Consider the following 21,248-nt stretch of genomic DNA (forward strand, 5'->3'; position numbering starts at 1 on the left):
AGAGGATATACAGAGATAGTAGAGTCTCTACTGATCAGCCTGTCCATAGAGCAACGAGTTTCCCTGCTCAACATACAGACTCGTGACCTAGACACAGCACTGCACTGTGCAGCCTACTGGGGACACACAGCAGCTCTACAGACTATGCTGACCTCCATCTCTCCTGATAAAGTCTCTGCACTCCTCAGTATAAAGAACGGATACCGTAGAACTCCTCTGGAGTTAGCAGAGTATTGGGAAAGGAAAGATACAGTAGAGCTGCTTAAGAGCTGGAAGCAGCCAATATTAGCAGGTAGGAATATTATACAGTGTGATACCAGCTACTCACTTGTACTACTCTATTGCATAACTCTCTGCTTGTTCCCAGGGTATCTTTGTAAACATTCCCTGGGGAATTCCATCTACATTTTCCTTGCATAGAGACTGCAGTGGGCTGTAGAAGCAGTTCAGCTGTCTCTGTATTAAATGCTGTCAGTTCAGCCTCTTCTCTTCAGCCAACACTCAGCCCTTGCTAATCATTCATCACCTCTGCTCTCTCTTGGATAATTATAGTCTGAGTATTTTTATTCCTTATTCAAAACTGATAGGATTAAAGTGATTTTAGCAGCTCAACACTTTGTGGCAGCTATTAGTCAGCACTTAGCTAAATTCTGCTGATTCATGAATATTCTTTTTACTCACTACAGTTTTGAATAGAAACATGAGCTATTTACTAGAATTATAGTAGTAGTAATTCTTACAGACAGACACGGCTCCTATTATAGTAAAGATTTTTCCTATGGAACAGCTCTTGCTGTTGCTAAAGATAGAATCACAATGTTTGAGTAAGCATAAAATATGGTATAGCTTTACTCAAATTTTTTAACAATTTAAATGCAGGTTCTCAGTCTATTATTACTCACTGAGTCTGCAAACCTGGTTGTAGCCTTAAAGAAGACAAGTACAACATGCAGTAGCAGTTTTTAGACTATTTGTAGTCAGTAACAACACTAGTTGATTCTCATTCACTAGTAATTCCTACCATCATCCCTAAGCTGTGGATTCTAAAGCTATGTTTTTAATTATTAACATATTCAAAGGCTATGTTTTGAGAAATTATCCAATAGCTCTGATTAATAGTATCAGTAGTCCAATGCAGTCAAGCGTGACTTGGCTAATTACTCCTGAATGTTGAAAGGCAGTCACTTAGTGCAGGTGGTACTGTCAGCCTACGTAGCTGAAAGTCAAAAGTTTGACTCCTGATGACCGCAATCTTTTTCCCTGACATACCATTACTATCACCATGTGTTACTTTTTTATTGCAATAATGTTTTGTTTTTCAATTTGGTTCCAACATGGAGTGAGGTGGAGGACTTCCTATTTATAAGATGATCTGTCTGTTGCTCAGATTGAAGTTTTATTTATTTTTACTTTGTTGTAGCCCACGCTGCTCCCACTTTCTGGAGGTTTGCTGCCCTTCATGAGGCTGACAGACACAAAACAAAAGGTAAACATGGGATAAGATTGCTTTAAAGACTAAAGTCTACAGATCTTGAAACGTAAACTTTTTCCCAGAAATTGGATTAAATCAAAGTAATTTTAAATTTTTGTTTTTTAGCGTTTACCGAAGCTTCACTTTTCCTTTTTGTAGCACATGCCGCTGCCACTGATGAGGAAATTGCCGCCCTTCAGCAAGGTGACAGACACAAAACAAAAGGTGAGCATAGAATAAGATTAGTTTTATTTTGTAGTTGATGCTGCCGCTGATAAAACAATTTATCAACTTGTAATAGCAGAATATGAACCCTGATTTTTTTGTCATTTTAGAATTGACCCAACTAAAGGAGGGGTTAGTAGGGTCTCAACGACAGATTGTAGCTCTTCAGGAAGTGGATAACCGTAAGACGGCAGGTGAGTTTTTAATTTCAGTAGAAATGAATTTATTTCTTGTCATAACATAATGATGGCATCTTTACACCTCCTTTGTATGTAGTACCTGATATGTATGCACTACCACCAGAATTCAGTTTAGTTCCTGCCCAGACATGTGCAGCTAGTGCTCTATAAATAGCTTAGGATGAGTCATCCCTCTATCTTTTGTCTTACTTACTAGCTGGTCAGCTGATCTTGTTCAGTGTTGAGTTGGCTAGTGTTAACTCTGGTCCAGTTGCTAATAAAGCTGTCTAATTGTAGTGTTACATTTGCTTATTGCTTCTTATTGCAAGATGTAACAGTACCAGTACATGAGCCTTGATTATATTGTTGTTTTAGAGTTGGCCAATCAGAGAGAGGGGTTAGTAGAGTCTCAGCAGCAGGTCGTAGCCCTGCAAGAAGCAAACAATCAGATGACAGCAGGTAAAGTTTTTACACAAAGTTCAACTACTATTTGAATTTTAACATCCACATATTTACTGTTCATCAGTAACAACACGTATTCATTTACCTTCATGTGTACTTTGTAGTGCTAGTTATTAACTTATAAGGTATGGATATGATGAGTATTGTTTCATCGCTGCTATTGGCTGGTCAGCAGTTAATTCTATTGGTTAATGCTCAAAGGGAGCCAATTGCTCAAATCTGTTTTTATGGTCATATGAATCCTGTCTAAATTGTATTGCTATACTTAACAGATTAGACTGCAGTTTTTAGATCTCCAAACCATCTATTTTAAACATACCCTAAGTCTGAAGGATGATTTACACAGGGTGGTTGTGAGATGGTGCAATTTTTATAGATAGATATGAATGATATTGTTGCTTACAATAGACACTGATAAGTATTTGTTCCTTTAGATATGGCTGCCATGATAGAGAGACTTAACAGACTAGATATTTATCTGCGTACTCCTACTGATACAGACGAGACAGGAGACCAGCTTCATGAGCCTCTTGGCTGATACCTTCCTCTTTGTTCAATTGAAATCACATGCAGTTCTTGTTTAAGATTTATAATTAAATACAAATTCATATTCATACTTGATACATTTTCTCATCTCTACTCATCTAGCAGGGATTCTTATAAACACACATGTCCATCATTGAACTGCACTCATGCTATATAATGGCGCCTGCATAGCTTGGCATAATTCCAAATCATGTAGACTGGATTAACATATGCTATTCCCTACTCAATGTGGACCCTTCAATGTTTTAGAGCTGGTCTCACTGCTGCAGCTGGCCACCTTTCTAATATTACATATGAACAGTTCCTTAGCATTGATAAGAAAGTGGCTAACAGGAACAGCATTGATTGGCTAATAATAAGGTAGACCATCTAAATTGTAGTACAATCCATCTCTAGTAGCCAAAGATAGTGGGAATTATTGAAGAAACAAGTTGCACCAAATGATCTCTTGTCCAGCCGAGTGTTTGGCTTTGATGTAAAAACTCAGTGCAAAAAGTTCCCTTTTAATACTAAGATAAAATGTCCAAAATGTACCAACATGTAGCACACTTTTCTGCTGCTGCCAGGAGATCTGCTACTGTTGGTCTGATAGTCGACTGATAACAGTAAACTTTAGTATTCATGTCTGATCTGCGACAGATAACCTTGGTATTCATATCTAATTTGACAAATAGTCTTGGCATTAACAAAAAGGTTCAACAAAAACAGCAATGATTGGCTAATATTGAAATGAACTGGTTACAACTAGGTCAAACATCTTCCTCAACCAGACACACTGGTAACGAGTATTGTCCAACATAACCAAGTCGCCTCTTGACCTAGTGCATAGACAAGCAGGCGATTCAAGTAAATAACATCTTGTGACTAGGAATGAGAAGACAACTACTTATTTCCAATAACGTGCTAGTTTAATGTTACCAGGTCACACAGTGCTGTAGGGGCACAATATTTTATAAAGCTATGAGATTCTTTGATAATAATACTCTCCGGTTGAGAGGAGACAAGTCTTCAGAATGAACTCAATTTGTAAAGATGAACTTAATGTCAATGAAAATGTCACCAAAGCTGTCTCAATTGTGTCACTGAATGACAAAAGTTTTTTATTGTATCTCAGCTGTAGAGCCTGGAACATATTTTAAAGGATTTGCTTTTTAAACACCAAAGTATCCTTCTAGAAGTAAATGGTTTATAGCCATTCTGTACATCCATATGTTATATGGGTGCTATATTACCAGAGGACTGGTATGGATATTATGTTTAAATTATGAATCATACAGAGAGTGCTTGCAAATGTCTAACACTAGTTATTATGTGAACTGGGCCAACCAGGTCTTTATATATACATAAGATAAAGAACAAACATAACTGCACTGTGTATATTGTCCTTACAGTTGCTGCAGGCAAAACACATCAACGGTATTATTATAATCTAGACAGCGCTATGTTATTGTAGTAGCAATACATGGAATGCTCACAGTAAGCTATTCATAGATCTGACTCTATCCATTATGTGAGAAGGACAAATGAATATGATTAAAATCTCATACCAATTTATTAAAATAATCCTGCTATTGTATGAACTTGGTCTAGTATAAATACCATTCTGTGTGATGTAAGTATCCATTTACTTAGCGCCTAGCAACCAACAAACAGACAAGCAAACATTGTTTATCCTCATCATGAAAGAAAGTTAAATCTTTGTAACCTCCATTACTAGTCCTCTCACACCCGAGAGCCAGTCATCATATAGTAGAGTAATTAGTAGGTAGTCTTGAAAGGATTTAAAAACTTGTGTAGGCAGACATGACAGGATGTGATGTCATAAAGACTGTCATTTTGATAACAGCTATCAGATTTCACATTTGCTCAGTCTTTCTGTCATATTCTGCAATCATGAGTAATAACTATGTTGATAGAACTACTGAAGGGTGCTATCAATATAATTATTACTGTGTTTAATTATTAAAGTGACTGTTTTTCTCATGTTGCTATAATAATTGAATCAGATTCTGTTGGTGAAATATCGTCCTCCCATGTCCCATTATCAGATTGTCCTCCCATTATTAGTGATTAGGTGGACAGTGTAGAATAGTTGGTAAACTTGCTACAGGTGCCCCTGACAACTTATGTAAGAAACACTCAACAAAATGTATGTCTTGACGTACTAAAAATATATCAGTTAAAGTTGACTGACCCGGCAAATAAAAATGACAAAATCATGCACTCTTGGCTCAAACTCATCCTAGGCTGAACCAAAAATCGGGCTGATAACTCCTGTAAAATCATTTAGAGATCGGCCATGAACACATGTTTACAAACTTGCTGGTGTGAAGACAGTTTAACACAGCACCTTAATCGTACTAGCCAATATAAATAATGAGAAAGACCAGCAGCCGTGTCGTTTAGTGCGTATTTTTTTCCAAGCGTTTTAACCGCAATCATGTTTTAGCATTTTTAATTTAGACGCATCCTGACAGTTAAATCATCTTAAAATTCAGAAACAATAGCAAATAGTATAAAAACACTTGTGTGATAAAACATTTGGGAAAGTTCTTCTTCAACAAATAATTTGATGGATTCACAATATATGATACAGCTGCAATACTGGCTAGTCTGGCAGTAAACTGGTAACTGGTTAACTAGTACAAGTCATGAAGTGTCCATCTACTAGGGGAACTGTCATGAATTTGACTCCTGTAAAAATTGATCATACATGAAACACACTAATTATCGTATATAATGTATTATTGTATATGCACAACTTTAGTAATCTACTCTCTTTTGGTATTGCTTAGTAATATTTACATTAAAAAGAACAGTGTTCAGCAAAAAAATCAAAAACTTCAAAGCTTTCTCATGGGGAAAGATTTATAAGACCCTCAGAACTCACTGTGTTACCTACAGCTTATTTCTTGTAAAAAACCAACACACTCTAAGTCACACTGGGCTAAGTTATCAATCTTAGTTATAACTTTTGTTTTAATTGTGCACACTCCATGATCTACCACAATAGCAACTCATGAATGCACCTAATATTGATGTGAACTGGTTACAACTAGGTCAAACATCTCCCTTTTGACCAGACATAGTGGAAATTAGGTATTTTCCATCATACCAAGGACACCTAATAACCTCGTGTCAAGACATGGAGGTGACACAGGTGTAGACATGGAATATGTTAAAACATTGTTGTGTCTAGGATGAGAAGACAACTACTGTAAGTAACTTAAATTATGTGCTTGTCAAACATACCAGGTCACATGCTGCGGTAAGGTTACAAGCTTTTGTATAATTATGAGATAAATCTATGAGTTATCTCAGTGTAAGAGAGGACAAGTCTTCAAAATTAAATGTGTAGCATATTATTGAAAACACTAAAAGTACATATTTCATTGTTTCAAAAATATGAATGTCTGCGAAAATTTCAACAGTTTAAAAGGCTGTGCCAAAGGCTGCCATAAGCTTGCAGCATCACAGGTTGCTTGAATCATCTGACTGATTAGCTATAATTCTTTGTTGTACCATAGCCTAAGCGCTTATTCTTTAAATATGTGATTGCATCAAATTTTTGTTGATTTCAATGGGAAGTATTGATTTTTTTCCAGCTGTTGAAATATTGTTTGTTGTTTTAGGCGATACATTGTCAAGATATTTGAAGATTAACATCGACAAAAATCGATCGTGTTCATTACCTAGCAACCAACTAACAGACTAATAATTACTATAAATACTTGATATAGTTGATGTGTACGGCTTGAACTGCACTGGGTCACTAGTCTAACTGGTAGTATATTGAAATACCAGAGTAGATATGTAACCACGTGTAGTGAAGCACAATGGTATATTTATACTTATAATAAACACATGCATGATGAAACATCAGATAGAAGTCATTAAGCAAGCTGATGCTTTTATCCACATAATAATATAGAGAGAACTGGAACAAAGGTAAAGAATAGAGGCAGTACAATGGTGAGACAACTTCTTAAACATTGATTAGACTTAGGGGAGGGACTCGGCAATCCATTCAGAGGAGGAATAAACTAAGCTTTGGATACTCATTTAGGTGATGAACTTGACCTATATAGCAATATATCAATATATCAAAATACCTATATATCAATATACCTATATATCAATATACCTATATACCAATATACCTATATATCAATATATCAATATATCAATATATCAATATACCTATATATCAATATATCGATATATCTATATATCAATATACCTATATATCAATATACCTATATATTAATATATCAATATACCTATATATCAATATATCGATATATCTATATATCAATATACCTATATATCAATATACCTATATATCAATATATCAATATACTAATATATCAATATACCTATATACCAATATACCTATATATCAATATATCAAAATACCTATATATCAATATATTATTATACCTATATATCAATATATCAATATACTAATATATCAATATACCTATATATATCAATATACCTATATATCAATATACCTATATATCAATATATCGATATATCTATATATCAATATACCTATATATCAATATACCTATATATCAATATGTTAATATACCTATATATCAATATATCAATATACTAATATATCAATATACCTTTATATCAATATACCTATATATCAATATACCTATATATCAATATATCAATATACCTATATATCAATATACCAATATATCAATATACTAATATATAAACTTACTAATATATCAATATACCTATATATTAATATAACAAAGTTGCATGTTCAAGTTTTAAAATATTTTAAAGTATAAATAAACACATTCCAGTATCCTCTACATTGACAGATACAAGCTTTAGTTTAACAATTTTAATATTCACTAAAGAAAGGAATTATAAGGTTTTAGAATATGTATTTTTTGGTACAAAAATAGAGATGCTTCTGATGCTACCTTCAGACAAGTATTAAGGTACCTAGTGATTACAGTTACTCAGACCTTGCAATGTTTTATGAACACAAATATAGACGGACTTATAATAAACACTTATTCACCCCTTACCATGGGGTTAATAGAGACTCATCGAGAGTTATCCTACCATCTCTGAAGGTAAAGTTTAATTAATTTCTTCATAGATAGAAAGAGAGCACTTGCCTTATCATTACAATTGATGTTCCATTCCGCTGTTCCACCAAATCTCCATACTGGGCTATAGAAATATAAGCATATAATATCGCGATATATATCCTCATTGAGAACAAAACTGTTGTTTTATTTAAACAAAAATGCTTCTGATAAAATTATACACATATCTAACTATTACACAGAAAAAAATTGCATAGTACATGATTCAAACTCTAACAACTGCATCAATCAACTGTCTACTGACATTACAGAATAATTATATGTTCATGTCTAGCTATTCCACATGACAGTCTCTCATGACACACCAGACTGTCAGGTTATTAAAAAGCAGTATTTACTATAATAAGAGTTGTGTATGTCTGTCTGTCTGTCTGAAGCCATGCTAAAAGCGTTAAGAATAAAGATTATATTATAGAGGAGTCAATATTAAACATTCAAATTCTCAGCCAAGCGCTAGTATCAGCACCACTTGACTACCTTTCCATATCTAAGAATAATTATGCTAATAACTATTACATATGATGATCTCTCATGGTGCATGGTACGCCTAGCATACTAGTAATAATAATAATAACAGTACTATATAAGGATTAATAATGATTATACTATTATCTAAACAACTTATAATCTATGTTCAAGTTTCACTAAGGAGTTGTCATAACTTGAAAATACAGACAGTATGTCAATGTTTGGGATATTATGTAGTAGTTAATCATTGCTGTCAATCAATGTTTGCCACAACCTTTTGAAGAAATAAAAGTAAATCTTGCGAGATTAAAATACAGTCAAACATGGATAACTCGAACTTCAAGGGACCGAGCAAAAGTGTTCGAATTATCAGAGCGTTCAAGTTATCAGAGCACTGTCACAAGTCCATGTATTTACTTATTTATTAGAAGATACATGTACATAGGATATACAAACTATAATATAAATTAAAAGCACAAATGGCTTGTTTCAAATTAAATGCTTCTAATGTAAAGTTTAAAACGTTTTTATCAAAAAGTATAGAGATTTTTCTATCACTTGAGATTGGTTTGTTGTTTGAGGTGATGTTATTGCCAGGACGTATTTTAGATTGACATTGACAAAACTTGATCGTTGTTGAAATGCTCAAAAGTAAAGACATCTTTTTCTTTTGAGCTTTTTACCCACGATCAATTTTGCCGAATTTTCTTGAAGTTTATGCAAAGATTACCTTACTTTACCTGGGATTCGTTAAGAGCAACACTCCGAGGCAGTTCAATTAAAGGTTTTACGAGGTGTAACGGTACATTGTATATCACTCACGCTTTTGGAATGGATACTTATTGAATGTACACACGTATTCTGTGTTTAGGTCAAACGATGAATAGTTTTTTTTAGCTAAGACAACGTATACGTTTAATTACAACAATTTTTAAGACGTTTTAAACATTCAACATTCCGATGTTGATTCAACACGGAATCAACGTCGGAAAACTATTCATCGTGTGCTAGCCGGGTCACGCACTCAAGGATTTTCGCCACGCACATACAAAACAAAAACAACATGCTGTTTTTGTTTTGTATGTGCGTGGAAAAAATCCTTGCGCGCGTGACCCGGCAAGCCCGTGCTATTCATCGAATAGCAGTATAAATCAAATTTCACCAAACCTTTAGAAAAGTCGTTGACAAAAATATTTTGCCAATTGTGGTAATAACGACGCTTATGAATTACGAAAAGATGAGGTTTACCTCTATGGCTTTGAATAAAGCGATTTTCTAAAGCGATAACAACCGTTTCGGTAGCCGTTGGGAAAAACAGTTCGAATTAACAGTGTTGAGTTCGAGTTATCTATAGCAATTTATCATTACGTGGGAAAGGACCAAAGAAACCGTTCGAATTAACCATGTGTTCGAGCTATCCGTGGGCGAGTTATCCAAGTTTGACTGTACATGGTTTAGTCATAGTTGGCTATGTGAAGCAGTACATTTATACTAATTACAGCCAAGAATATGAGTCCCAATGTTTTGCTATGGACAAAGATTATATTACAAATTTGCTTGAAATAATAAATTGACAACACTTTATCCATACTAATATGATGGTAGCCCATGTACTGTGAGAGATCATCATATATATTAGCATGTGAGCACAATTATTACAAGATGCTTCAAGGTGGTTGAGTGGTGCAGGGAGGGCGGTTAGCCTGTCTTGACAAACTTGTTTTTGTGGAGTTGTTCCCCCGTCGGGCGAGTGAGCAACAACAGCTTGTCACAAGACGTACTGCACCTGATGCATCAGCTGCACTTATAGGGAGTTGTTCTCTTTCGTCTATGCAGCTTGGTTGAGATGTTATGTCGGTCGCTCCATTGGTAATTATAACAGATTTCGCGCAAAAATTTATGTAGAAAAAAATAAGATTACAATGTTTAACCAGCGACCAGTCTCTGCGATCAACTTTAGTAGAACTTGAGAACTTAGGCAACAACAGCAACTAACTATGTCGTTATTTGTGCGCTCAGTCAGTTATGTTTTTGTATCAGTCAGTTTTATATGTTTTCATGGATTTTATTTTCAATTTATTTCATTCTTAAGTTTTACTAAAGTTTACAACAGAGTTGTAAACAACCAACAGTCTTTGGTTGAACGTTGTAATCTTATTTTTTTCTACATAAATTTTTGCGCGAAATCAGTTATGATTACATGATTACCAATGGAGCGACCGATATAACATCGCAACTAAGCCGCATAGACGGAAGAGAACAACTCCCTATAAGTGCAGCTGATGCATCAGGTGCAGTACGTCTTGTGACAAGCTGTTGTGTTGCTCGCCCGCTCGACGGGGGACAACTTCGCAAAAACCGCAGTTTGTCAAGACAGGCTAGGGGGCAGTGTGCTTGGCGAGAAATCTGAATATCCAAGTTCGAGCCCTATGTAGTGCTATCCTTTCTCCTAATGCCCTTCTCCTAATGCTTGGATTTAGAGGAGCAGACAGGGCTTGCATTATAGTAAAGGTCCTTAACTAATTTGTTCAGAGTAAAATGAGGGAAGGGCAGAGAGTCCACCCGTACACATGATATAGCCACTACTAAATATCATGGACATAGCACAATGAAACATAATGTTAAAGACACTGCCACCAAAACTGTTAGCTTTTCCGCTAAACAGTATTTCAAAGTTTCATAAGACTTACGTTTGCCCGACTGCTACAGAGGGCCATGAGAAATCTAACTACAACTTTTACTGTTGCTGTTAACATCACGTAGCTAAATAAGTTGAATGTGCCCTTAAATAAATAAACATTTTCTGAAAGAACTGACCAAAAAAAGATCTGATTGATAAATGTGAATAATAAAATCACTCTAGCAAACAGCATTTTTATAACAGGCCTATAAATTATAACTAAGCCACATAAATCCAAACTGCATGGTTTGAGGAAGATGTAGGAACTAGCAATGTGACATAACGTTAATATATACTTCTGATAGCACTCCTTGTTTAATCACCAGAGTTTACAGTAATTCAAGTGGAGAGAAGTATTTTAGCTGACAGCTCTATGGTTCCTAGCATATGCCGTGTAGATTAGAGCCTACGACATTTACTAGCTTTTAGAAAGGCTAAGAAGGTGAGTGGATGATGACATGAAGATAGAGATTAGTGACACGGAGAGATTAGGTAATGAATATGATGAACAATAAAATGAGTATTATAAAAAGGGATAATAGAGAAACAAATAAGAACCTAATGAGAGAGTTAGAAGGAAAAGAGAGGAAGCTGATGATTTCTCCACCTTAAAACTGACTCAAATCAGATCTAATCAAGACATCTAAGAAACACAGTAAATTTACTAGTATTAACTAGCAGTGACTGTTATTATGAGAAGAAAGATGGTTGCCGGCACAGATTAGTACTGTAAAAGACTGATTGGTATTAGCAAAAATTTAAAAGAAAAGGGCAAGTGTATTCCTGAATATGTTAAGTGCACCGCAATTGGCTCTTACCAAAGGTGCATTATTTCTAATTATTGGCCACGCCAGCCATGTCAGTGGTCAGGTAATCAAAGGGTCAGTGAGTCAGATGATCACCAGGTCATGGATCAGTAGTTTTTGAATATATGAATTGCTTTAAAATATTTTTTTCATTACAGGGTCAGATGAATCAAAAGTTTTGAAAAGTTGGATTTTTTCTACAAAATATGCAAAAAGCTGCCCTCTGAAAAATAACCTTTCTTCGTGTCAATGCAGTCATGCAGCATGGGCTACTTGAATATGTTTTACTTGATTAAGGAAATACATGTATGACCACAATGTATGAAGTTTATATTCTAAAAATGTTTGTAATTTCATATTATATTAACCTTAACATATATTAGGAGAATAATCTTCAGTTAAGAACCTACAACAAGGTGCAGCACCTTTTAATAGGAAAATTAGAAGACAAACTATGAACAAAACAGCAAGAGGAGAAATGCAAAAGCCAAAAGTAGATATATGTTTGGTAGAATTGGCTGGTGGAAGCATCCAGCTAAAATATTTCAAGTACCTGACATGAGGGTATAAGTAAATATATGTTGTGGCTGGGGTCACGACCTTGGGTTAGAGTAGTCAGCACCTTCTTATGAATAGGATGTTGGTATAAGGAACTAAACATAACCATGGCAACCAGTAACCTACAAAAAGAATCCACAGAGCTAGGAACAGTAGTACCTCAATAGATTTGTTATATATAAATTACCAGTGGTCTAAAACTGAGGAATGAACTAGTTACTATCTGATTAGATTTCTTGTTAAATGTCTATATTTTATGGGCACAACATATTCTGACAACTTTAGTATATTTATCATCCATATTGTAGAGATTGAATGAAGAGAAAGTAAACCACAAGAGGAAAAGTTGTCTTACCTTTTTAAATAGAATGCACAACTCCTACTATAAAAACATGGCTTAAGGAGATTATCTGCTTTATATCCTGGGAGGGGAGGAAAATTACTCATGGTTATTCAAAGGCAAGAGAAGGAAAGGCTGATGTTGGAGGAAGGCGAGAGAGAGGAACAACCAAGAGAAGGAGTAAAAATCACACTTCTCCATCTGGAAAGGAGAGAGGTACTAGGATGAACATAGTAGGTCCGGTGAGGAGGTAGAAAAATGAAGTTGAAACTCACAAGAGAGGAAGCAGAGGAGTTCAAAGAAGTTGGGATGACTGTAGACTGTGAGCCAATGAAGAGTCATAACATGGAGCTGCTGGCATTCAAGTCAAACAGAGCACTGTTAAGGCCTCCTGTTAAAAGCAGATAACAAATGCATCTTAATGGCATTGTTCGAAACAGCAAAGACCTTGCTAAAGCATTCCAACAACCAATGGCTGCATGTGAAACATGAGAAATGGAAGTTATTTTACCAATAGCAGATAACTCCAGTTTTTATCAATATGGTATTTTAAGGGGAACAAAAATGTCCTTCTGGTACAAACCACTCAGAAATTCAGTTAAATATCAAATTAGCCTTAGAGACTCTCAGAGGGTGTGGGTAACCTCTGTATGTTGAGATTGAAGATGTGTTAGTGATACTGAGTCTGTATACTTATTTACCTGATGAGAACTGATTACCATCAGAACAAATATGTAGCCAGAGACAGAATTGCAAGTACTGACTACTAACATACATCAGCCATGTTAGTATATCCGGGTACTAAGATGACCTACATTATTACAAATGTATATTACATGTAGATGCTGAATTAAAAAGGTAGATTAGGTGCTGCAACTATGAAAAATTTAAAAATAATCTTTTTAAAAATTTATGAAAAACTAGCCGAATCGTGGGCGTGGCATAGGTATTAAAAACAGCTTATGAATAGCGGCAGGTAATGCTGTTGCCTACCCCTGCAATTAGCCTGGCACATTGTCAATGACTAATTTGAGTAAGCTACTATCCGTATTGCTAAACAAACTACTTAGAGCAGTGAGATCAAGTTTTAGTGAAGTTGCATAACACAGAGTGCTAGGCTTATTTTAACCAATATAACAACGCATATCACCTAATGAACTCATTACATCTTGCTTAGCTTAATTGGTTAAGCTATCACAGGGTGAATGGGAGGTTTCGAGATCAAATCCAGCACCAAGCAGATCTGCCATTCTCAGATTTCAATAGCTATAGCTAGACACGACAGAGTTTTAAACTTATATATATGGAGTATGTAGACTAACTGACTAATAGAAAAGAATCACAACTGTGCATAGATACTCACTGATGCCTGCATGTAACATGCATTGCAAATGAAGAATTGTTTCGTCTGAATATCTATTTAGTTGGTGATAATGCCTGACTCCCCATTTTCAAATGAAAGCGTAAGTTTGATTAGTTGATGATAATTACTGGAGGTAATCCAAAATGGTGTGTAACTAATCCAGTTCAATTTTCAACTTTCAAACACCATCGACCATCGCTTATAATTATTGTTCTATATCCACATATCTATGCCAGTTTTGAACAATATATAGCCACAAAGAACCAAAATATAGACACTGCAGATCACAGTGTATAGTCGTGTTATCTAAGGAAAGTATTCAACAAGGAGACTCCTTTCAGTTACAATACTCTAAAGTAACTTGATATGATGATAATGACAGCACTACCTGACTACAAACAGGTATTCCTACAATTATTTCTAGTATCATGTGTAAATATTGTGATAGAGTTCACTAAAAGGTCAGTGGGTATGAATGGTAAACAATACAATAACTCATTTTAATGAAAGTAATTTCTTGTGAAACAGAAGAGAGAACCAGTAACAAACATATATCTTCATAGCAGGGATCGCTAAACATATTATGGAAATTATTACTTTTCCATATCCATTTCCATAAACATAAATATATCTATAATTTTAAGGAAATGGATATGGAAATTTTATTTTAGAAATATGGAAATGTTATGGAAATGAAAATAATATGGAAATGTTATGGAAATAATATGGAAATGAATTATGGAAATGGAAATAATAAGGAAATGAATTATGGAAATGTTATGGAAATGGAAATAATATGGAAATGAATTATGGAAATATTATGGAAATGAATTATAAAAATGTTATGGATATGGAAATAATATGGAAATGAGTTATGGAAATGTTAAGGAAATGGAAATAATCTGGAACTGAATTATGGAAATGGAAATAATATGGAAATGAATTATGGAAATGTTATGGAAATGAATTATGGAAATGGAAATTGTGACATACACATAATCCCTGCTTCATATCCATACCTTTATAATAATACTTTTTATAATGAACTTAAAATTTATCTTGTATATAATTAGTAATTGAATCTACAGTTTTTAGTAGCAGTAAATCATCTGTTACTAACTTGACCAGTGCTAAGCGTCATAGCTTGAAACTTTTATCAAGTACTATCAGTAACAGTGTACCTGATGGGCTGAGTGGTGAAGGAGGGAGCATGTGCGTTGCCTAGTGTGAATGTCTAGGAATCATGGCAGACGAAGCAGGTATTTGCAGATAGTAACCTGAATGCATCTCTCTCAGCTGTGGTGACATGACAAACTCAGCAGATGGCATTAGCCAGCAGGTCCAGCAGATGGATAACAAATCGTCAGCTAAAATATAGTGTAAACAAAACTTGAGATAATATGAAATGTTATAATTCAATTTAAGTTCAGTATGTGTCAATTTGTGTTCTGAATGTTTTAATAAGCTCCATATATCCTTCAGATTGTACTTAAAAAGGTTTCCATAAGCATTTCCAGCAACATTTTTTTTACAACTATGATACTTTTATAACTATGATGTTCATCCTCCACAGTTAACTCCCAGAGTTGTAGCTACAGAGTTATAGAGTTATAGCACACACAAATAACATCACACAGCAAGAGCTTCATAAAACATCTAAGAATTAGGTAACTAAGAGACAATCCACTGACAATAATTAAAATAAAAGATAAAATAACAGAATAATGAAATAAAATGGCAGGGCAAGTATATTAAGCCTGGTTCCGGTTGCAGTAAGCCTGGCATCAATTGCGAGACTCCAGCGGTAATATTGCGCAGCAAAACGCTTGGGACAGACTCGGCGGCTTATGTTCACATGAAGATGCATCGCTAATAACGGCATAAAAATGGTGGCTCTCCATGCGGTTTTAATAGTCTGACCTTCACCTCTACAGTGCATTTTGAGAAGGTTTGGCTCCTGCGTTGCCGCTGGCAACTACCGTCGGTCCTTGGCGCGTAGGTTCCATTTCACCGCTAATAGCATGTGGTGCGGTCGCCGGTGCTTTGTAACGTATATGGGAACCAGGCTTTACAAGGCAGAGCAAGTTCATGGCATGACAAGTGCGAAGTGCAGGATATGCCCAAACAAGAACATAGCATAACCAAACAAGGACATGACAGGGTTAGTATATGGCATAAAAGAGCAAATACATTACCAAACAAGTTATGAAACTTCACTTAGTGCATAGATTTTATTTCTATACTTACTGATAGGCTGTTGGGGAAGTCTAAAAGAGTGTATTTACCATTGTAATTCAGAAGGAGCTGTGTTTCTTGTAGTTGGGCTGAGAACTGCCCGAGGTATATAACAGACAAACCACTCATGCTGTCTATCAGCACAAACAAGCTCATTTCAAAATAGTGGAAAGGTTTGACAAAATATGAATTATTAGGATTGGAATCATTCTGAGCTGTAAATCCTGACATCAAGTATAAAACTAAATGTTTTTATTTGAGGGACTTTTGCTTCACCTCATCAGGATATTTACCACTTGAATAGTTCTAGTAAACATATTAGTTACAAAGGTTATTTTAAAATTATTTATCACAGTTCAAGATTTCAAACATTACCGATGTTCATATTGAACCACGGTTATGTATGTCTATGAAACACATACTTTGTGTGTAAAATTCATTGGCAAAAGGCGGTCTAGACAAACATGTTGGTCTACTAGCCGTGGAAATCGTTGTGTCTATGATGGCAACGGGTTCCCTTGATCATTTGAAAAGAAATGATGAAGGGGTGGACAAGCAGTTTGTCAGTTTACACTTTACGAAAGGTAACAGGAAAAACTAAACCCCGACAACTGCTATCACAGTGATGCTCATTGAGAGATTCCACTGGGTCAAAGTATGAGAGAGATTTATGTATTTTAGTTATTTCAAATCAATTTTGGAATAAACATTTTATTCATGAAGTACTGAGCACCCAATAGATCAGAACTGAGAAGTATTGGAGCAACAGCTACTGCGAATCACAACACAGTGATTAAAAATGTCCAAAAAAGTCAAACATGAATTTAGCACAGGGATACGGATAGACAACAACTAGGAGTTATCTTCTCCATATTGCCTTTGGTGGTTAGTAAACAACATGTTAATTACTATACAGATTAGGTGATGACCAGTACATGGATACAGTGTAAAACTGTTTAACCCTCACTGAACACACTTGATATACATATGCTTAATATCCTGCGAAGATCAAATACTGATCTAAGACCAAGTTTCTTAACTCTTTTGCTATGGTAAGACGATGTATCAGTTTTCACGGTTATATTAGTACAGACCGTGAGCCGACGTACTGGCTTATCAATAGGGTTTCGCTTTTCTTCTCATTGCGAAGCCCACACATTAGCTAGGCCAATCAAACTTTGTCTCTCATGAAACAGCTTGGTTGGCAATCACATGCAGCCAATAAAAATCTTTTGGCTCAACAATTCCTTTTCTAAGTATTTTTCAAAACAGGAAACCAGATCGTGGTCGTCATGGCATCAAAAAACACACTCTATAATGCTAAAACAATTGATAGACAATATTAGACAAGTGATCAATTAAACAAGCTAAAATCACTGCCTCTAAAGAGGAATAGAGATAAAAAACCTGAGGTCTCATGCACTGTACTAAAGTTGAACCTTAAGAGGCATAGGCCTACATAGAGACGAACATTTAAAGTTTTGTGTTTTTATATGTAATCATACATGGTATGAAATGGCATGATATAAAATGGAGTAGTATGAGATGGCATGGTATGAGTTGGCATGATATGAGATGGTATGATATTAAATGGTATGGTTTGAAATGGAGTGGTACGATATAGAGTGGTATGATATATAGTGGTATGAAATAGAGTGGTATGAAATAAGGTGGTATGATATGGCAAGGTATTAGATGTAATGGTATGATATGTAATGGTATGAGATGGCATGATATGATACGTAGTGGTATGATGTGTAGTGGTATGATATGATGTGGTAAGAGATAGAGTGGTATGAGATGGCATAGTGTGAGATGGCACAGTAAGAGATGGCACAGTAAGAGATGGCATGATAAGAGGTAGCATGGGAAGTGAAGACATGGTAAGAGATAGCATGCTAAGAAATATAGTAGTATAAGAGGGAATGGTATGAGATGGCATGGTTTGAAATGGAGAAGTATGAGATGGAGTGGTATGAGATATAGTGGTATGAGATGGCATGGTATGAGATAGCATGGTAAACTGACATGGTATGAGATAGCATGGTATGAGATGACATGGAATAATATGAAGTGGTATGAAATGATATAATGAAAGATGGCATGGTATGACATGGAGTGGTGTAAGAGGGCATGGTATGAGATGGCATGGTAAAAGATGGCGCAGTAAAAATAGCATGACATAAAATGGAATTGTGTTTGAAAGCATGGTACGCAATGAAATGGTAAGAGATGGCATGGTATGAGAATGCTTGGTATGAGATGACATGATAAGAGATGGCTTGGTATGAGATGACATGATAAGAGAAGGCTTGGTATGAGATGACATGATAAGAGAAGGCTTGGTATGAGATGACATGATAAGAGAAGGCTTGGTATGAGATGACATGATAAGAGAAGGCTTGGTATGAGATGACATGATAAGAGAAGGCTTGGTATGAGATGACATGATAAGAGAAGGCTTGGTATGCGATGATATGATAAGAAAAGGCTTGGTATGAAATGTAGTGGTATGAGATAGTATGAAATGAAATGGCATATCGAGCAACAGGAATGAGCACAGGCCTAAGTGTAGGTCATCATATGCCATCTTGTGAGACTTTTATGTGAAAAGTTAGGAAGAATTTAACCTTGACAATTACTGCAAAATATATCCACTGAAGTCAAGAAGGCACAGACTAGCATAAACATAGAGCACCACAATATAATATAGTAAAAGATATACAATCATTCTAGTTTTGAACTAATGGGTGAAATGTTGGATGAAATAAAAATGTGTGACATTTGGTAAACATATGCTCACCTGGTGGCTGGTTTCAGCTTGCTGTACAAAATCTAGCTTATTTCCGCAATGATCTCCAACAACCATATAAGAGCTTCAATCACCTCGTCTATTGATTGGCGACTGCTCAGGCAAATCTCAATAGTGATTGGCCAGGCATCTGCAAGCAAGGATATAATTGGCTAGCTACTTTGTAAATGTTCAGTTCTCATACTTATACAAAGCAGTTACAGATATTGTGATACAAACATATTACTCATATATAAGCTCTTATTCTTAGGAGGTTGTAAAATTAACTACTGTGTTTAATATGAACTATTGTCAACAAAAACCTAAATCGGATGTACAATGGCTGCCCAACACAGTATGAGTACTGCTAAAAAGACATCTATCATGACTTATCATATTGATTACAGGGTTCCCTCGTTCATCACAGGTAATGAGGACCTGTACACTCATGATAGGTGAATGTCTGTAAAGTAATCCCACCCTTATATTTAGTTTTGAAGGCTTTATTAATGATTTAACGGTCTTAATACTTATCAACCTGGTTTTATAAGATAAAAAGCAAAATTATAATGTTATTAGTACTGTATACGTGTAGATTCATTCAGCCCATATTCCCTTACTACAGATGTTATTGTCCGATTTTTCAGTCTAATAAAATCAATTTTTTTATTATTTATAAACGATTTTCTTATTTACTTATGTTCATTAGATGCCTTTGAAGGTCAAAGAGAATTAAAAGACATGAAAAAATATATGCACAAGCAAAATGTAGGTTTATGTTTTACAAAATGCAATAGGATATACTAAACCATGACTACTGCTATCATAGTGATGCTCATTGAGAGATTCCACTAGGCCAGAGTATGAGAGAAATTCATGTATTTCAGTTATTTAATTAATCATTTTAATTTTGAAATAAATATTTTTATTCACAAAATGCTGAGTCCGCAGAAGCATGAAGTAGTGAGGGAACAACTACTATCACAACACAGTGATTAAAACTGTCCTCAGAAATGTCCAATGGCATAAATTTAGCATGTGACTATGGATAAACATCAACTAGGAGTTATCCTCTCCATATCAACTTTTGGGTTTAGTAAACAACATGATGTCTACTATACAGATTAGGTGATGATCAGTACATGGATACAGTGAAAACTGTTTAACCCTCACCTAACACACTTGATATACGTGTTAGCCTACAAGTCATAAATAGTGACCAAGATCTCAGGCTAGGTTTATTAACTTAACGCCTCAAGTTAATATTTACTAGCACCCGTAAATGTAATCTAATAAATTAATTTATATTTGACGAAAGGCAAGTAAATAAAACTTCCTTCATAAAATGCCTTCATTTAATCACAAATTCAAACTTCAGTTTAAATTACTAACATATTTCATATTTGATATTTTTATTTCCTGTTTCATCCAAACCTGTGACTCTAGAGAAGTCCAGTGTGTCATGAGAGATCATCAGGTTGAAATATAAATCATCATACTTCAAGCTTCATTGATATTATCGCCACTTACTTTTTCTGTCATAAAACACAGATAATATGTATGTGCACAATTAATCTGAAACACTGAAAAGGAGGTTGATTAGTGCAGGTGTTAGTGTCGATATAACAAACTGAATGTCATGAGATCGAGTCCCGTGAGAAGCAATCATTTACTCTGACCTCTGACCCTGACTTCAGACATACAGACAGACAAAGACGGATTTTTATATAGTAAAAATTAGAGCATTTTTGCACCTTCATAAATGCAAAACCTTTCACAAATTATTTTTAATTGTGAGACATTCACAACTGGAAACCAGATGGTATTCAACTACTTCCGATGTATAGAGAAACCCAAAAGCACCCACCCAATACATAGGATATTTGAAGGAACTCTCACTAAACATTGTCCATTATTAGCAAATGATCTCTAATGACAGACCAAGTTTTTATTTACACACTATTTAGTAAAATAAGACTGATG

General features: G+C 35.1%; 1 long non-coding RNA gene across 1 annotated transcript in view; it reads left to right on the forward strand.

Moving 5' to 3' along the window:
• Positions 1-2,283: 2,283 nt before the first annotated feature.
• The window catches only part of LOC137399008 (uncharacterized), a 520,862-nt gene continuing 501,897 nt past the window's right edge, over positions 2,284-21,248 (forward strand). Inside the window, exon 1 of the long non-coding RNA XR_010979112.1 lies at positions 2,284-2,334. This is a non-coding gene — a long non-coding RNA (uncharacterized lncRNA). The remainder of the gene's footprint in view (positions 2,335-21,248) is intronic.

This window comes from Watersipora subatra, chromosome 6 (genome assembly GCF_963576615.1).
Source record: "Watersipora subatra chromosome 6, tzWatSuba1.1, whole genome shotgun sequence".
NCBI lineage: Eukaryota > Metazoa > Bryozoa > Gymnolaemata > Cheilostomatida > Watersiporidae > Watersipora > Watersipora subatra.